Source organism: Rhinolophus hipposideros (assembly GCF_964194185.1).
Source record: "Rhinolophus hipposideros genome assembly, chromosome: 15".
Classification (NCBI taxonomy): Eukaryota; Metazoa; Chordata; class Mammalia; order Chiroptera; family Rhinolophidae; genus Rhinolophus; species Rhinolophus hipposideros.
Window position 1 is genome coordinate 525,167 of NC_138061.1, and position 14,618 is coordinate 539,784.

Consider the following 14,618-nt stretch of genomic DNA (forward strand, 5'->3'; position numbering starts at 1 on the left):
ACTGCCGTGTGGTCTCGGGGGCCCCAGGGCTGGGGGTGGGGCCCTGGCCCAGCCTCAGGGGTCAGGAAGCAGGGACCTGCTCGACCCCACACTCCTCCTACCCACCTGCCTGCCAAGAGACCAGAACCTTCTACCACCTCAAACTCCAGGGAGCAGGTCCTGGCCATGTGGAATGACCCCACTCAGTGGGCTCACTTCCCAGCCGAGGAAGCCACAGGCCTCCCACGTGACCTTCCAGCCGCCCAGGGAGGCCTGCGCGGCTCTGTCCCCAAGCCGGGACCCTCCGCAGACGGAGCTTTCCTGCCACCATGGCATCAAAGTGAGGCCGTGTCTTCAGCCAGGGACCTGAGATGGAAGACAAGTGGACTAGAGCCACTGGGCAGAAGCAGCCTGTGTGAGCTGGGAGGGGGCCGCCCCGGCTCTGGCTCTGTCCATGGGTTTTCCTCGGTGTCAGGCGTCAGGCAGCTCCCTCCCCCACGGAAGGCCCAGGTCGATGTGCACCCTCTGAGCCCCTTGCTGGCTCCTCTGACCCTTGGCACGTATCTGTCCCACTCTGGGACCACTCATCAGTAGGGCCCAGCAGGGTGTGATGGGGACCCCCACATTCCAAACGCCCCTTGGCCATACGGCCGGCACTGAAGTTGACAGCCCTGCGTCCGTGTCGGATCCTGGGATTCTGTGCAGGGGTGGAGCTGCGGGCGCCAGTCACCGCTGCTTCTGGGCTGAGTGGCATGAGGGGGAGCCATTGAGCAGGAGGGGTCAGGACCCCACTGCCCCTGAGTCACGGCACCGGAGACGACACAGTGAGCATGCAGTGTGGTCAGCGCCGGGATGGTGCTTTGGAGTGGCTGTGGGAGGAGCCAGAGTCCTGCGTTTGTCCAGCCTGCTGACCACTTCACGGTGTGGTCATCTCCGCCGGCTGAACTGGGAGCCCTTCGCATGGGGTGTCCAGTCCTGTCCAGCACTGCCCTGCTGGCCTCTGAGCACAGGTCAGATGTCTGAACAGGAGTCACAACCCCAAGCAAAGCCTTGCCCGCTGCCCGCCTCATCTGGAGACTTCTTTGGCCTCTGAGCACCAGCTGTGATGCCACCTGGTAGCTGGCAGCCCCCCAAGGGCCAGAGGACGCCAGACCCCAGGCCAAGTGACTCCTGGTAGCCATGTGGGCTGTGGGGCCAGGAGTGGAGCAGGTGGGAGATGGTATGAGCCTGGGGGGGTTCCCCTGGTACACACGGGGGGCTGGGGCCGTGAGGCACCCTGACCCCGTGCCCTGACGCCGCTGACAGGGCTGCACCAGGGCAGCGTGGCCTTGTTCCTGCTCTTCGATGCAGAGGGCGCAGGACTGGGACGTGTGACAGTCCAAACAGTCAAACAAACAGGAGCACAAGTTAAGACAAGGACGAGCCGTGCCTACCATGGCTACTAAAACAGCTAAAATAACAACAGGGCCAACGCCAAGCGCTGGCGAGCGTGCACAGAAGTGGTCTCCCGTGCGCTGCTGGTGGGGCATGAAATGTGCTGCTTTTCTGGAAACATCCACTCAGGACGTGCATAAAACAAGCACCGGGCCGGCCGTCGCACCCCCAGGCGTCACCCTGGAGAAGTGCACATGCACGTCCACGCAAACACATGCAAATACACGTGCACAGACCGACAGCGGCTTCACTGCCTCACGCAAGGCATGGGGGAGAGGCCACGTGAAGGACAGCCGCTGGCGCATGTGCTCAGCGGGGCGCGCTCTGCCTGGGGACCGCGAGTGCGGCCCCCCATGTCAGCTAGTCACGTGCTGCGCGGTCTCATTCCTAGAGAGACAGGGACCAGGGGGCGTGACAGAGCCTTGGGGGACAGACCGCGTCTGGATCTTGACGGTGGCAGCAACACAAATCTCCACGTGAGAGAGTATTTCACAGAGCTGCACACACACGTGCACACACGCACACAGGCAGCGCAGCACGTGCACACATGTACACACGCACGCCTGTGAAGAGTGGCACAAGTGGAGCACCGTCTGCAGTCAGCCGATAGCACATGTCAGATGCCGTTTGTCCCCTCCGGGGTCACCGCTGGGGTCTGTGTGAAGGTTACACTGCACTATCCGCACTAGTTTTGTAACTTCCTGTGATTCTACGGTCAATTCAACATAAAATGTGTTTCAAAAGCTCATCTTTGATAATGTTGAAAGGTGATGATTGCCCCCCACTTTTCCCCCCCGTTTTCCAAATGTATATACACATAGTTCCAGTTAAAAAAAAAAAGCTAACTAATGACCAGGGGATAAATTTAAACCAGGGCAGTGCTGGAAATAGGAGCTTCCTTCTAGAAAGACGTTGGCGTCCACCCAAACAACAAGAATAAAAACCTTCTGGAAATCCTTCATCGATGCAGCTCCATGTTTCTCACCGCACACTGTGTCTGCTCGTGTGAGAAATATGAAAGAGTGCTGTGCCGTGTCTCCGAGGCCCTAAAACAACTTTCTGAATTATGTCCCAGCAACATAACAAATCACATTATCAATTAACTTCTACAACAGAAGTGGCGTGCTGTAACAGAGCCAAGCGTGAACAAATTACGTGGCTGAAATTTATGTAACCCTAAAAACTACACAGAGAAGAAAGATCACTTGGGATTTATTGGCCATAATAGGAGACGGAATGTAATTCGGATGGTGGGCAGCCATGACACGGCAGCCAGACCTGCACGTTCTGAGCGTGTTCCACAAAGGACACAGTGGGGTGACCAGCCCAAGCTCCAGAAAAGGACCGCAAGGCCAGGTGACCCTGTGTGAGGGGCGGAGGAGGGAGCCAGGCAGTCGGCTCTGGTCCAGACTGAGCTCTTGACAGCCGGGGGCCTTGAGCTGGTCACTGGGAACTTCATCGCTCCCTGCAAATGCAGCAGCTGACCCAGAGCCCGGCCTGGCCCCATGGCCCGCCCTGTGTGCGGGAGGCAGCGGCCCACAGCCACAGTCCCATGTACACGCCCTGCCCTTTCCACATGGGTCCCGGCCCCTCTGGGACCGTTTCCCTCCGTCCCAGCCTGTCAGTGAGTGTCTTGCTTATCAATCACCTTTCTAAAAGTTCTACTTGTTTTCTTAATCTATGTCTCAAAAGCACTGACTTCTATATTTTTATAATGAGTGCTTTTAACAATGCTTATTGCGGGAAATTTGGAAAATAAAGTGCTCACCAAAGGTCAACATTTTGATGAATTTCCTTTTTTCTCTGCCTTTGGTGTCCTCAAGTCCCTTGCATTTTCACTTGATGTGGTAAAGGACTTCCCATTTCAAGATTTAAAAATCCGAATCCCAGTCTAAAGCATCTCTGCCCGCCCACAGGCTGCTTGCAGCAGGGCTGATGCCCACAGCACGGAGGGAGGCCTGCCCCAGCGGCCGGTCACCGGGGCGCAGTCTACAGGGGCCCTGCCGCCCCAGCCCAGGAACATAGGCTGTGGTGCCCACTCGGGGTCACAGTCGTATGACTGGTAAGGCGGGTCGCCCCAGGTCCAGGCCTGGAGTACATTTCTCATTTAATCTTCATGGAATAGCGTCACCCAGGCCCAGACCGTGGTCCATCACACACCCTGCCTCTTGCCAGCCCCTGGCCACCTCCTTCTGCCCTGGCCCGGTGCTCCTCGCACCGGCTCTCCAGGCTCCGGGGGCCCTCCCTGGGTCTCCCCGCGAAGACCCCGCTCCCCTGGGAGGCCAGGCCACGCCTCACCGGGGCCTCTCTCCTCTCCAAGTAGTTGACTCTTCACACTAAAAAGGCTCCCAGAGTGATTTGGATTAAGAAATTAGGCAGGTTAATAAAACGAAAATGTTCCCAGAGCTTTGTATATAAATGTCTATTAAGTTCCCTCATCCAGCACTGGTCCTAATAGTTTAATTTCTGTATTAAATAATTAAAACTCTATTTTCAATTGCTGTGAACAATTGTTTTCCTTAATGATCTTTCTAGAGGAGCCAGTAATTTTACACCTTGTAAAAATGATTAACTGCGTCATTATCCCGTACCCCTGAAATATGGCCCAGCAACTTCCCCAAAGGCCATCTGTATTCAATTAACGCCCCCTTGCGCTGGACGCTCAGGAGGACTTGGGCCGTGAGTCCCCCGTCCTCTCATTTTATTATGACGATGATGAAGATAGAAACAACCAGTTTAATTATCCCATTTCCAACAGTGAAATCAATTTGCAACACGGCGTCACCCTTTAAAAGGAGATGACAAAGGCGGCAGCGTGGTCCCTGGGAAGGGCGGAGCGGGCAGGAACCTCCCTCTAACCACACGGGGGGGGGGGGGGGGGGGGGGGGGGGGGGGGCCCAGGCAGCTTCCGTGGAGCGTTTCCCAGTGGGAGGGACCCACAGGGATCAGCAGACTCCTGGGGAGGCCTGCGACCCCCGCCTCTGGGGTCTTGTCCCCCAAGCGGCTGCCAGCTGCCCCCACCGCCCAGGCCCCCCAGGTCTGACAGCCCCTGGAGCCTCGTGGACACCAGCCTGCGGGGAAGCCCGGGGTCCTGGGGGGATGGATGGCAGCCCGCTCCCTCTGTCAGGGTGACTCAGGGGACGCGCCCTGCCTCCCCACTCAATCACGCGTGCTGTCGGCCGCTATAATCTAACTGTTTGACGTTTTTATCACAATTCATGGTGACCACAGAGAGATGACTAGATTAATACTCCATGTGGTTGGCTAATGGCCGGGATGGAGCTGACGGGCCAAATTACAGGGGAGCTCTTAAATTTTCTTATTATAGATTTAAATTCTTTGTGACAAGAGGCGAGAGACGGCGTTAAGATAATAAGATGCTGGCGGCGCCCTGCACCCAGCGGCGCCCTCCACCCAGAGGCGCCCTGCACCCAGCGGCACCCTGCACCCAGAGGCGCCCTGCACCCAGCGGCGCCCTGCACCCAGCGGCGCCCTCCACCCAGAGACGCCCTCCACCCAGCGGCGCCCTGCACCCAGCGGCGCCCTCCACCCAGAGGCGCCCTCCACCCAGCGGCGCCCTGCACCCAGCGGCGCCCTGCACCCAGCGGCGCCCTCCACCCAGCGGCGCCCTCCACCCAGCCGCCCCCTGCACCCAGCCGCCCGCCCCCGCCCTTTGCAGGCTCTGGGCTGGGCTGCCCTGGGATCCCTTCCCCTGCCCTGCCCCCAGGACCGCCTTCTCCCAGAAGAGGCCCTGGAGCTCAGAACTGCCCCCAAGGAAGGTGCAGCTGGAGCCCCGAATGCAGCCGCCGTGGGGCGTCCCCTGCTGCGCACACGCATTTTCTCAGCCGGTAGCGGGTCTGTTCACCAGCCTGGTGGGCAGTGGGATCTTCTGCCTGTGGGCTTCCTATTTGTGATTCATTCTTTTCTTCCCTTTTTGTTATTAATGCTAGTTCTTAGTGTAATCAGAACTCTGTTTTTTCCCCTGTCATAGACATTGAAAAGCTTCTTCCCAGTTTCTTAGTTTTTCTTTTTATTTATTTATTTATTTATTATTGGGGAACAGCGTGTTTCTCCAGGGCCCATCAGCTCCAAGTCGTTGTCCTTCAGGCTTAGTTGTGGAGGGCGCAGCTCAGCTCCAGGTCCAGTTGCCATTGCTAGTTGCAGGGGGCGCAGCCCACCACCCCGTGCGGGCATCCAACCACAACCTTGTTGAGAGCTCCCGCTCTAACCAGCTGAGCCATCCGGCCGCCCCTCTGGAAGCTCAGCAGCAGCTCGTTGTCTTCAATCTAGTTGTGGAGGGCGAAGCTCACCGGCCCCTGTGGGAATCAAACCGGCAACCCCGTTGCTCAGAGCTCACGCTCTAACCAACTGAATCATCCAGCCGCCCCTACCCCCCCAGTTTCTTTATGATGGGCTCCACCCTAAAAAATATTTCACACATTTTTTTCTGGTGTGGATGTGATGTTTTTCATGATGGTTCCGACCGGCAGAGAGCTAGGTCCCACTGTGCCTCCGAATAGCCGGCCTTCAGGGGTAACCCTGCCCCCATCCCAGGCCAACGATGTACCTGCCCCATGGGGCCCTCCCCACACAGCTCCTGGGTCCCCCACCTGCTGGAGAGCCTGTCCTCATCCTTGGGGCTATCCAGGTATTCTGCCACGGACTACTCTCACTTATTGTCCATTTAAGACTCGGAACTATGTGGAAAGCCTTCTGGGCACAAAATCAGCTGCAGGAGGCTGGGTGTGAGTACTTGCTGGACAGGCCCCCCAGCCACCCAGGGTCAGCTAGCCTGGGGAAGGCCCTCCCCATGGGGCAGCCTTCATCCTCTCCAGGAAGGGCAGCTATGGCTGGACCAGCCCAGACTCTGCAGAGAAGCTCCAGGTGGAGGCTGGGATATCCAGCAGGGGCCGGGCATTGAGGCGAGGCAGGCTGACAGAGGGCGTGGCATGGAGGCAGGAAAGGCCCCTGAGTGCAGGTCTGTGTGCGGGGCAGACCACACAGCCCCAGAGGCAGGGTGTCATGCCCGTATTTCCCAGGGACTTGTCACCCCCACAAGGTGAGGTGTCCGGGCACAGATGAACTAGGTACCGTGTGACCCTGAGGGCTCTCAGGGACGCTCCTGACCTGCCTCCTTCCCTGTGTCTGAGCCTCTCCCACAGGCCTGGCCCTGTCCCACGCTGCCATTCAGCTGCTCTGTGACCTGTCCATGGGTGACTCACTAACGGGACGTGTCCTGTCTCTAGGTCTCTGCCCAGATGGATGGGGCGTGCTGCACACACAGCAGGAGTTGACCAGCTGGCTCACTGCTTCTTGAGCAGCCAACGCCCTTCCTCCACAGTAGGGGCTCACCTCTCCTTTCCAGTCCCCCACCCCCATCTGCTCTTCACAGGCCTTCAGACCCCTTGGACCAAACCCTGGAACTCCAGGGATGGCCTCACCGGGCCTCCATGCCCAGTGCCTACTCTGAATCCCCACCCACACTGACTCACGCCACCCGTTCACATACCCTTGTGAACCACTGGGACCCCAGGCCTTTTTTTCCTAGACATGGCAGCTGGAAACCCAGGAATGACAGTATCTGTGGTCTTCATAACCAGAAGAATATTATTTGAAAACAAAATTGTTTTCTATCCAAGTCTTTGAGAACTGTCATTCTACCAAAGATGTCAAGAATGGTGCTGTGGCCTGAGACCAGCAGGGACGCCCAGCAGCCAGAGCCACGCCCCAGCCTCCACCATTGGAGCCCATGGAGCCGCCCGCCTGCATCTCTGCTTGCCCAGGACGCCCCTGAGTGCCCAGGACATACCTGTGTGTCCATGACGCCCCTGAGTGCCCAGGACATACCTGTGTGTCCAGGATGCCCCCTGAGTGCCCAAACCTAGCAGGGTGGGGGCTCCCCTTGGCCTGTGGGTGGTGGGAAGGGGGCTGCGATCTCCCACGACAGGACCCAGAGGTGGGGCCGCTTTCTGCCGCCTTGGGGAGGGAACAGGGCCTGGCACCAAGTCCTCTTCTCATGGGCGTCCCCGAGCTGCCCAAGTTCTCAGCATGGCGCCTCCCTTGGGTTTGACTTGAAATCTGGTTCCAGGCACAAGGAGCCCATTGTACTGGGGAGTGTGGTTGGGGGCACTTGGGTCGTCCAGTGGTCCCCACCCAGGATGGGTCCAGTGTGCCTGCCCTGTGGCTTAAGGGGCCACCTTCCCCATGAGCTGTGGCCTTTTCTTGGGTTCTGTCTTACTTTGGGGCCTTTAGTATTTTCAAGAACCCTCATTGGGAAGGCAGTGCCCGTTCTAGGGTACATGGGGCCCAACTGTAGAGGGCAGCCTGGGGGCACCCCACGCGGAATGAGTCAGGGAACTGTGACCCAGTGGGCCCCTGGCGTTCTCCCTGAACTGGAGAAGAAGAGCCGGTTGGCCTTGTGGGCTGGTCCAAATGTGCTCCGGTGATGGCCCCAACTGGCACGCTCTCTGCCCTGGCCTGACTCCTCATCAGCTGGAAATGCTTCCTGCCCCCCCCCATTCCCTTGAGGCTTCCTGGGTCCTGTGGGGTGATGGACATGCCTAGGGTCCCAGGCCTGGAAGGCACTGGCTGGACGGTAAGCTCCTGGTTGGGGTGGTGGGGGCCGGCCTCCCTTGGCAGCTCCTCTCCTGGGTTTGCTATCTTCACTTGGGAGCAGGAAGGACCAGCCCTGGATAAACTAGACCCTCCCGGAGGCTCCATGTCACCTCCTGGCCAGCCCCCAGTGCCCCTCTGCACCCCTACTTGTCCACAGCACCCGAGTAAGCCACCTGGTGTCCTTCCCCTCACTGGGCCCCCCACTACATAGGGACCCTCAAGTCTCTATGGCCACCAAAGGGCTGCAGCGGGACACACTTCCTGTCTGCTCAATAAATCAGGCAGTGACAGGAGGAAGTCATGAGGATGTCACCCAAATGCTTGTCCCTACCCAGCAGAATTGTCCAAGCACAAACAGCCCCCTCCTGCGAGCTTTGGAAAGAGCCCTTCATGACTCTGGTCATGTGTCCAGCCAGCTTTTGCTCGGACACTCAGTAACAAGTGTCCCTCCACCAGCTCGTGGGGGCTGGTTTCCCAGCTGCCCTCCTTCATCCTCGCAGCAGAACACTGGTGACACGTAGGGGCTCCTGGAGACTGTTCCTCCTTCCATGGGTACAGCATCACCTGGCCAAGCTGGACAATCGGAGGCAAGTGTCGTCCTCCCAAGAGAAGTAAAGTGAGTCACGTGGCTCGGCAGAGGGACCTCTGGCTGAGAAGGGGTTAACCTTAGATTCATCTCATTAGATACAGTCATTCCTGGGCGCTTTGTAGGAACAGCAGCCATAAGACACAGGTGGCTCTGGGTCCTGCAGACCAAGCCACATCCTGACGCCACAGGCCACCAGACCTGGCAGAGGGGTTTCCCATACCCACCCCTGTGGCGGGACGGGCTCTGTGGGCCTGGCAGCTGCATACAGACCCTGAGCCCAGACCAGACCGCTGGGCCCAGCTCACTTCCCTCCTCAGCCCTGTTGAACCTATTGCCTAGACAGTGGATGGCTTCAGTGGGGGCCAAAAGCCCCTTGGACATTGCAAGGAATGTGGGGTACACCTTGCCTCACACAGTAGGCAGGTTCCCTGTGGGGACAGAGTCCCAGAGAGCAGTTTCCAGGCTCTCGGCCTCCTGTGGAAAGGTGCTGGCTCGGGTAGTAGATGGCCATCAGCTGTGACTAGTTGGCCATCAGCTGTTACCGGTCAGCCATTAGCCACTGATATAACTGCCATGGCTGAGCTAGGAAAGGTGGACAGCAGTTAGCAAGTGAGGCTGGTTGGCAGGCAGAGAAGTGGATGGCAGGCTGCTCATCGTGTGGCTCCTACTTCGTGGCTGCCAGAGAGAGACTGGGGTGCAGGAAGACCCCTTGTTGGGGTACTGGTGGATGTTTACTCCCTCTGTCTCCAACCCAGCTGCCAGAGAGAATATAGTGGTGTGACTCCCCTATCTATGGCTCCGTGGGTGTTCCTTTTCGGCCTCACCATGTCCTGCGTTCTTATAGGGGAGCGGGACCAGAGACCGCGCATAACACCCCGTGTGACATCCCCCAAAGTCAGAGGGACTGCTCCCACTTAGAACCCGATAGCCCAGGGCACCCACTCTGGTGCAAACCTGCCGTATGGGTGGCAGCAGCTGTGATGGCTTTCCCTAGATCGAGGGCTCTCTTCCTGGCTGCCCAGGATAGGTTGGGGGAGGGGGCCCTCGACTCTTGTCTGAAACCTCACTGGGGTCCCCTGCACCCCTACCCCCAGCCCTTCACACCACAGTCTAGTGACCCTTTAAAATGCAAACTGTCTCTCATCACAGACAGCGTCTCCGATGGAGGCTGAACCCCAACACCCAGGCTGGCCTCTGGGCCCTACCTCACCTTGCTGCTCCAGCTCTCTCCCAGCCCTGCTGTTCTGGGAAGCAGCACCCCCACCCCCAGTCACCCCTCACTGTGCCCTTGTCAGACTCAGTTATCAGTTGCTGTGCAGTCGGCCTCCCAACCCAAGACCAGCATTTCACAAAGATCTGGGGACAGCTGGATAAAGCTCAATTCAGAGGGCTCAGGCCAGGCCCACGATGGGGCAGGCCCAGCCGCAAGGCCACAGGCAGACATCATCAGGAATGGGCACCTCGGGGCCCGGGCAGGCACTGGCCATGGCACAGCTGAGGCCTCACCTGCCAGAAGCCTCCACACAGGGGACAGACCCGGCCTGGAGTGTAGCTCGGAGCTCTTCCGGAAGCCTCCACCTGGCCTGTGCTGCTCGGATCCCATCCTGGGAGCACAGCTAAAGGTGCCCTGACACAAATCTTGTACTGGGCGCTCAATTAGCGCATTTGGCACACGGTCAGACCCCTGGGAGAGTGCTCATTACATGACCGCACATCTGGTACCCGCAAGGCCCTGGGGAATTAGCTGAGCGGTGATTTACGGCACCTCTCTTTGTCCTTTCCTGAAGGAGATGAGATTCTTGGGACCCAGGAGAGTGTTTCTGAGGCACCGTGTGGCTGTCTCCCTGAAGGCTCTGGTCGTTGCAGTCCCAGCAGTGGGCCGCCACCTCCTGGGAGTCCCTCCTGATTTAGGTAACTGCGGTGTTTCCCCCCTCACCTGGCTCCCATGTCCACAAGGCACAGTGGGGGTGGGGAATGATTTCTAGCAGGGTCCTTCTCAGATGGGGGGGGAGTGATGGCCTCACTTTCTAGGTGTGCAGAAGGTTGGAGAACTCTCACCCTGCCCAGTGTGGGGGTGGCTGCAGGGGACTGGTTACCACAGGTCTTCTCCCAGAAGCAGGAAAGCCCAACAAAATGGCACCTGCTAAGAAAAGCTCCCAAAACAGGAAGAGCAGGCAGGCTGGGGCAGTGTGGGGGTGCAAGCTGGGCACAGCCGTTGGCATAACCAGATCCACAGAGGATGGTCTCTCCTGTCTCTCCTGGAGCTCCAAGCTGCCTCTGCTGGGAAGTCATTCACTCAGCCTTTCATTTATTCCAACTCTGCCTAGTCCGGGGCCCCTGGGGGGTCGGTGCTTGTCCTGGACGGGAACCCTGCAGGGTGCTGGGAGAGGAAGGAGGCGCCTGTGGGATATCCACATGGAGAGCTCGAGGTCCCGGCAGCAGAGCTGCGGGGGTGGGGGTGGAGAGCCTGAGGGAGGAAGACTAGATGTGGGTGCTGCCCCAGGGCTGGGGAGTCTGCCCAGTGCAGTCCCAAGGGCCGCCATCAGGCAGTGGAAAGCTGAGGCTTCTCTGAAGGGCGGCCAGGTGAGCCAAGGAGAGCGCAGGAGGACCCCTCTCAAGGAGCTGGCCTGAGGTGCCAATGAAGAAAACCAATGTGCTGTGCGACGGCAGAGGGGGACACAGGCCTGTGGGGCACCTCGCAGCAGCCACGTGGATCTGTCCCCAAAGCAGAGAATGACTCGGAGTCCTGGCGGTCAGCTGGAAAGGGGCAGCCGCACAGGACGCGTGCACCCTGCACACCGCGTGTCCCAGCAGCCAGGGTGTGCGCTTGGCATAGGCGGAAAGGCCTTTCGTGAACCGGATCTCAGCGCCGACCGCTGCGATCCCCTTAGGAGAAGAGAGATGGCGCCAGGAAAGTGATGGAAAGGACTCAGGCTGGGGAGACAAGCTGTATGGTGTCATTCTGTGTACTCTTCTGTGGATGTTACAGTTATCAAAATAAACAACCTTTAAAGAAATAAAGGCGCTGGAGTAGGCTGACAGCTGGGGTGCGGGAGGGGGTCTGCAAGGCGGGCGACGCCTGGCCGGCTCAGAGACGCCAGACCGGTCACAGAGGATGGGCTGCGGAGAGGGCTCCACCCTCCCTACCCTCTGGGTCCCACCTCCCTGGGCCCTGACTGCCCAGGCTGCCTCCTGCCCGGGCGGGGCGGGCAGCTGGGGCTCCGGTGCCCACTCCACCACCTCCTTAGCACACCTTCCTGGCCACGCCCCACCTGCCGGGGGCCCAGTCTCCTGAGGCCTTTCCAAGTCTTCCTGGGAAGATGCTCGGCTCACAGAGTCCCTTTGGGGGGCCCCGCACACCCCTGATGACCTTTGGCTCAGGCTTCCTGGAGGCCCTGATCCCCGACCCCAACCCTGACACGGGGCTCTGGAAAACCCTCTGAAGCGTGGGGTGGGGGTACGTGTTCATTTCTTTATTCAGCAGCATTTATTCAGTCCCCGAGGCACCCCGAGACCTGGAGGTGCCTGCACCCGATGCTGGCATGCCGGGTCAGAAAATGCATTTAGGAAGAGCCCTGAGCGGCAGAGCTGGGCGGGGGGAGGCTGAGCGTGGGGGGAAGTGAGCCAGGCAGCGAGGCCCGGAGAGTGGTCAGGGGCCGAAGGCCGGCGCCGCGATTGGGCCAGTGGGAGGGTCGGGGGGTGAGGGGCGCGCAGCGGCCGCCTCTGCCAGGAGAGGTGCCCAGAGCGACAGCGCGGGCAGCGTCCAGGCAGCACCTGCCCCGGCGCCTCTGCTGCGGATGGGGTGGTACTTGCTCCCGCCCCGCCCCTTCCGTAACTCCTGTCCCGGCTCGTCCTCCGCGGCCCCTAGCGGCAGGCGCCCCCACCCCGCCCCCACCGGTCTAGGCTCCCGCCCCGGGGGCCCCGCCAGCTTCGGGTCCTGGTGACCGCGCCTCTTCCCTTTCATCTCTGAGCACCTCGGTCGCGAGCGCGAAGATGACAACTGGGTCGCGTCAGCGGCCCACCGACGCCCGTATCTAACACGAGTGCGCTCGCTTCCTCCAGCTCCCAGAGGCCGAGAACGGCTCACAGGCGCGTGGTGACAGGCAGGGCCCGCGCAGGGGGCCGCCCCAAGACCCCAGCCCAGAGAGGGCGTGGTCGGGGCCTCACAGGCACGTATCCCCGCTTCGGTGATGAGGCCTTTCGAGCTCCGCGCGGTGCGCTTAGATCCTCAACTCCTTTGCCAGGAGCAAGCCCCTGCGACGCGGCCTGCCCCTCTCCCCCCACCCCCCTTCCTCCGCCAGGCCGGGCTCCGACCTGCCCAGGGTGTGGACGCCCGCCGTCCTGGCCGGCCCCCCCAAGAGACACCGTCCCTGGCCCCCCTTCCCCCGCCCCCGCCCTAAGGATCAGTGGTCGCGTTCCCCTCCTGGAGGCACTCTTAACATTTGTTAACTGTTTATCACCCAGCCCCTCCTGCACGTTCATCCCAGGGCACGCCTCACACCTAGCTGGCACCTCGCCAGTGCCCAGTAAACAAATGTGGAATGAATAAAGGTCTCTGCCAATTAGGACACTCTCCTTTTCTCGACGACTCTGTTTGCTACGAAATGCAGCGCCTTCCTTGTTTGCGGGACGTTTTCTCCGAGACCAGGAGGTGGCATTCGCGAACCTCTCCACTGCGCCGAGGTCCATCTGGTGGAGCAGCCCAGGGCGCTCCTTCCCCACTGGTGGTCACTCGAGCTTCCCTGGAGGAGGGGTGTTCCTTTGATCCTACCAAGAGCGCGGCGCCTGGGGCCCGCAAGAAGAGGGGGTGCGGGGAGAGCCCGGGTAGCAGGCAAAGAGCGCTCAGGCCGCGGAGTGCACAGACGTGGTGGGCAGGGAAGACGAAGAAGTTAACATGCCTTCATACCGGGACCGGGACGCTGGGTGGGACCGGGACGCTGGGTGGGGCTGGCGCCCCAGTGATGCGGCGTCCAGAAGGGTGGGTGAGTTCTCAGGGCGCGGGCTGAGGGTTGTCAGGGCGCGGACAACCCTCGCGCGCAGGGCAGGACAATGGGCCTGGGGAGCGCACCGAGACACTTATGGCCAGAAGAGCGTGGAGAAGCGGCTGCCCTTAACCTGTGCTCCTGGCGTCCCCAACTCAGCCAGGGTCCTCCAGAACCGCACCCCGGTCTCCCATCGTGCACCCCCGTCCCGGGTTCCTTGGAGAGCTGTGCACACTGCGGCCAGTGGAGACGGCAGTCCCACTCGCGACCCCAAGCGTTCCGGAGGCAGCCAGGGAGGGCCCAGCGACGCAGACAGGCCTGGGGTTCCTGGGGCGCAGGGAAGCTAGTTGGGGACTCTTTTCTCAGCGCCGGGGTGTGCGAGGAGCCCAAAGTTAGGCTCCGGGAGCTGGGCGTCTCTCTTGTCTAGAGCCAAGGTGGCGGGGACCCTTCTTCGGAAGGGAGCGCAACCTGTGTCGTCCCTCCCGGGCACGTCCCTCCTGGCCGGCCCCCAGAAAACCATCCGGCCACCACAGCCCAGGGTGGGCTCGGAAACGCAGAGGAGGGATAGGGAGGGGGATCCGCCCTCGACCCGCTTCGGCCCCGCCCCTCCCTCCTCTGGCCCCGCCCCTATGCCCTCAGCAACCGACCTCACCAAGCCCGAGCCTCGGCCGCCCATGCGGCCGCCTCCGGCGAGCCCAGGGGACTCCAAAAACTGCGGGGCAGTTCCTCCCTGCGGCTGGGCTCTGGGGCATACACACGCTGTTGTTTCCTGGGAGAAAGTAGGGAGCGAGCGAGGCCGGGGCGGGTCTCGGGGTCGGCGGCCCGGGGCGCGGGAACCCCGCGAGCGGCGCGCTGGGGCCGATTGCCCGCGGGCCAACAACGCCCGAATCCCACGAGTGCAGCTCGTGAGGAGGAAGCAGAGGGAGAGAAAACCCCACGCGCGGGCTGCACCGCACACGAAGCCTGGCCCAGCCTGGTGCAGGCACGTGAGGCAGGGGCGACCACCCCACGCCCGCCCA